At 49.1% G+C, this 5,400-nt stretch overlaps 1 long non-coding RNA gene across 1 annotated transcript; it reads right to left on the bottom strand.

Annotated features, from left to right (window-relative positions):
• Positions 1-3,686: 3,686 nt before the first annotated feature.
• LOC127907601 (uncharacterized) lies at positions 3,687-4,651 on the bottom strand. The gene is made up of 3 exons (XR_008065102.1): positions 4,184-4,651; positions 3,914-4,125; positions 3,687-3,860 (listed from the first exon to the last, which is right to left on the bottom strand). It is a non-coding gene; the product is annotated as an uncharacterized LOC127907601 (long non-coding RNA).
• Between the last annotated feature and the right edge of the window lie 749 nt (positions 4,652-5,400).

The following is a 5,400-nucleotide window of genomic DNA, read 5'->3' as shown; positions in this document are numbered from 1 at the left end:
GCAGCTCACGGAGAGCCACGCAGCTCACGGAGAGCCACGCTCACGGAGAGCCACGCAGCTCACGGAGAGTCACGCAGAGGGAGAGATTCTCTGCTCTTCCAGTTCCAGGGCTGAATGAAAGGAGAGCAGCCAGCTGCATGTCTCTGTCAGAGCAGTAAGGGAGGCACCCCAGGACAGGATAGAGTTTAACAGCATTTATTGCACCAGGGATCGGCAAACCTTTGATCCTTCCTAACAAGGAACTCGAGGCTTTATTGTCTGAATGCTCTGGTTATGCGTGTGTGTGTGTGTGTGCGTGCGTGCGTGTCCGTGTGTGCATAGTTTAGTTATTGAGTTCGACAGATGTGCCGATTATGGGAAACAATGGGAGCAGAGACTGTGCCTCTCCCCTCTCCCAGCTCCTCACCCCTATCCTCACCACCCTCCCCTCTCCCAGCTCCTCACCCCTATCCTCACCACCCTCCCCTCTCCCAGCTCCTCACCCCTATCCTCACCACCCTCCCCTCTCCCAGCTCCTCACCCCTATCCTCACCACCCTCCCCTCACCCCAGATCCTCACCCCTATCCTCACCACCCTCCCCTCTCCCAGCTCCTCACCCCTATCCTCACCACCCTCCCCTCTCCCAGCTCCTCACCCCTATCCTCACCACCCTCCCCTCTCCCAGCTCCTCACCCCTATCCTCACCACCCTCCCCTCTCCCAGCTCCTCACCCCTATCCTCACCACCATCCCCTCTCCCAGCTCCTCACCCCTATCCTTACCACCCTCCCCTCACCCCAGATCCTATTATACAGTGACGTTACAGTCCCATCCTGCCAGCTGATGGTTCAGTGCAGTCAATGGGACCCTTAGGCATGGCTCTGTGTCCCTTTGATTTTCTGTCCATGGACAACAAAGGAGGGCATGGCTGCAGCGCACACACAGATACATCAGATGTACTGTACATGTGTCCAGGCATTACAGAGTACTGTACAATTGAATAGAGTAGACTAATAAGACTTCAACTCACTGTCCATCCAAAGAAGGATACTGTCATGGTTACACACATCATATATCCATTCATCCTTCCTTCCTTCCTTCCCACCTTCCTTCCATCCATCCATCCTTCCATCCATCCAGCTGACATCTGTGTTATACTACTAGCCCTGTACATACATTACACATGGTTACACACATCATATATCCATTCATCCTTCCTTCCTTCCTTCCCACCTTCCTTCCATCCATCCATCCTTCCATCCATCCAGCTGACATCTGTGTTATACTACTAGCCCTGTACATACATTACACCACCAGTTTACCCCCATACTACCAGTATACCACCAGTATACCACCAGTATACCAACATACCACCAGTGTACCACAATACTACCATACCACCAGTATACCACCATACCATCATACCACCATACCACCATACCACCAGTCTACCCCCATGCCACCAGTTTACCACCATACTACCAGTATACCACCAGTATACCACCATACCACCAGTGTACCACCATACCATCATACCACCATACCACCATACCACCAGTCTACCCCCATGCCACCAGTTTACCACCATACTACCAGTATACCACCAGTATACCACCATACCACCAGTGTACCACCATACCATCATACCACCATACCACCATACCACCAGTCTACCCCATGCCACCAGTTTACCACCATACTACCAGTATACCACCAGTATACCACCATACCACCAGTGTACCACCATACCATCATACCACCATACCACCATACCACCAGTCTACCCCCATGCCACCAGTTTACCACCATACCTACCAGTATACCACCAGTATACCACCATACCACCAGTGTACCACCATACCATCATACCACCATACCATCATACCACCAGTCTACCCCCATGCCACCAGTTTACCACCATACTACCAGTATACCACCAGTATACCACCATACCACCAGTGTACCACCATACCATCATACCACCATACCACCATACCACCAGTCTACCCCCATGCCACCAGTTTACCACCATACTACCAGTATACCACCAGTATACCAACATACCACCAGTGTACCACAATACTACCATACCACCAGTATACCACCATACCATCATACCACCATACCACCATACCACCAGTCTACCCCCATGCCACCAGTTTACCACCATACTACCAGTATACCACCAGTATACCACCATACCACCAGTGTACCACCATACCATCATACCACCATACCACCATACCACCAGTCTACCCCCATGCCACCAGTTTACCACCATACTACCAGTATACCACCAGTATACCACCATACCACCAGTGTACCACCATACCATCATACCACCATACCACCATACCACCAGTCTACCCCCATGCCACCAGTTTACCACCATACTACCAGTATACCACCAGTATACCACCATACCACCAGTGTACCACCATACCATCATACCACCATACCACCATACCACCAGTCTACCCCCATGCCACCAGTTTACCACCATACTACCAGTATACCACCAGTATACCACCATACCACCAGTGTACCACCATACCATCATACCACCATACCATCATACCACCAGTCTACCCCCATGCCACCAGTTTACCACCATACTACCAGTATACCACCAGTATACCACCATACCACCAGTGTACCACCATACCATCATACCACCATACCATCATACCACCAGTCTACCCCCATGCCACCAGTATACCACCATACCATCATACCACCATACCATCATACCACCATACCATCATACCACCATACCACCATACCACCAGTCTACCCCCATGCCACCAGTATACCACCATACCATCATACCACCATACCATCATACCACCATACCATCATACCACCATACCACCATACCACCAGTCTACCCCCATACCACCAGTATACCACCATACCATCATACCATCATACCACCAGTCTACCCCCATGCCACCAGTATACCACCATACTAGCTCTCTCCTGTTGCCATCTTTTGGATGTATTGGGCACTGCACTCTTCAGAGAGAAGCACAGTTTGTAGTTGGTTTGTGTATGTAACACACACACACACACACATTTTGAGGTGTATGGACCTGGTACCCCATTCCTCTCTGTTCTGTTTCAGCTGGGCTTCATTCACAAAACTGCTTCTCCGGCGGCGTTTCCTTCCTCCTCTTTCTCTTTGTGGCGAAAACACATTGCTTTGTTCCCCCAGTTTATGTTTGTTTTATCAAAACTACTCTCCCTGTTCGTCTGAAATGAATTTGAGCGAAGAGAGAGAAACTCAGGGAAAGATTGGGTTACACGTCTGTGAGAGACAAAAGTGGCTGGTGGAGAGGGTTCATGACAGTTGGCTGTGGTTTGGATGGGAGAGAACTCGATACCATCATTTAGACCCTCCATAAACACACAGAACCAGAGACAGATGTACTCTGGGAAATATGGCCCTGGGAACAGCAGCACTTTTCCACAAAGCAGACCTTTCCCCGTAACATTAAATGCATGCTTTTATAATTACCTGCAATGTGTTTATGGTTGCTTACACAAACCCATGGAAAGTATTTAGTTGGACGTGACAACACAGACTCCCTGTGTAGATAAACTCTCATCAATTAGAAGTAAGAGCAGCTATTGATTTCACTAGTCTGAAAGATGATGGTGTGTACAGTTAGAGATAGTAGGGCAAGGATATGGAGTGTGTGTGTCGGTGTGTTTTTGATTCACCCTTGTTTTGATCGCCATCCACTTTCAACCCTCAGACCTAGTGACAGAGTACCTTAGTGGGATCATTTCCTGACGCTCCAGCAGAGACCAAACCTGACAGAGTACCTTAGTGGGATCATTTCCTGACGCTCCAGCAGAGACCAAACCTGACAGAGTACCTTAGTGGTATCATTTCCTGACGCTCCAGCAGAGACCAAACCTGACAGAGTACCTTAGTGGGATCATTTCCTGACGCTCCAGCAGAGACCAAACCTGACAGAGTACCTTAGTGGGATCATTTCCTGACGCTCCAGCAGAGACCAAACCTGACAGAGTACCTTAGTGGGATCATTTCCTGACGCTCCAGCAGAGACCAAACCTGACAGAGTACCTTAGTGGGATCATTTCCTGACGCTCCAGCAGAGACCAAACCTGACAGAGTACCTTAGTGGGATCATTTCCTGACTAGTGGCTCCAGCAGAGACCAAACCTGACAGAGTACCTTAGTGGGATCATTTCCTGACGCTCCAGCAGAGACCAAACCTGACAGAGTACCTTAGTGGGATCATTTCCTGACGCTCCAGCAGAGACCAAACCTGACAGAGTACCTTAGTGGGATCATTTCCTGACGCTCCAGCAGAGACCAAACCTGACAGAGTACCTTAGTGGGATCATTTCCTGACGCTCCAGCAGAGACCAAACCTGACAGAGTACCTTAGTGGGATCATTTCCTGACGCTCCAGCAGAGACCAAACCTGACAGAGTACCTTAGTGGGATCATTTCCTGACTCTCCAGCAGAGACCAAACCTGACAGAGTACCTTAGTGGTATCATTTCCTGACTCTCCAGCAGAGACCAAACCTTTTCCAATCACACAGCCAACAGTCAGAAAACAGCATAGCAGCAGCATGTAACTACAGATGGTTAGCTCATCCTCTCACTCTCTTTCTCCATCTCTCTCTCTTTCTCTCTCCTTCTCTCTCTCCTTCTTTCTCTCTCTCTCTCTCTCTCTCTCTCTCTCTCTCTCTCTCTCTCTCTCTCTCTCTCTCTCTGTCTCTCTGTCTCTCTGTCTGTCTGTCTGTCTGTCTGTCTGTCTCTGTCTGTCTCTCTCTCTCTCTCTCTCTCTCTCTCTCTCTCTCTCTCTCTCTCTCGCTCTCTCTCTCTCTCTCACCCTCTATACCCCATCTTCTCCCAATGTCTTTGTCTCTCTCTTCATCTCTCTGCCCCCTCTCTCTGATCCTGCTTCCCAGTGGAGAGTGAGGGGAGCTGGGGTGAGGTGTGTGGAGGCGGTGGGTCAGGAGGACTCCGAGACTCTGATGCTCTGGTTAATGTGTGTACTGAGACCCGCACGGGAAGCTATTGTTTGTAGCCACAGGAGAGAGAGGTGTTGGGGTGGAGGTGAAAGTGTTTAATCTCCTCTGATTCATATATATAGTATAGATGCTGATGTGTGGGCATGATGGAGGTTGTCAGAAAGGTTGGAAGTAAAGGTGGGGGTTAATGTAAGTATTTCTCTTTATTCTGCCTTTTTAATTGTTGTGATCTGTTTTCTGGCAGGGAAAGAGAGAATAGAAGGTCAAATGAAAGGGAACTTTTATTGCCAATTTGATGACTCAAAATTAAGTCATGATGGTTTCACCTGGATAACCGAACCAAAATGACTCCCTAATCACTCCCAGTTGCATTATGTCTACAGCCAAAATTACTTTGAGGGGATTC

The sequence above is a fragment of the Oncorhynchus keta genome, chromosome 1, assembly GCF_023373465.1.
Source record: "Oncorhynchus keta strain PuntledgeMale-10-30-2019 chromosome 1, Oket_V2, whole genome shotgun sequence".
In the NCBI taxonomy this organism is placed as follows: Eukaryota; Metazoa; Chordata; class Actinopteri; order Salmoniformes; family Salmonidae; genus Oncorhynchus; species Oncorhynchus keta.
This window is presented reverse-complemented; position numbering and strand designations above follow the sequence as displayed.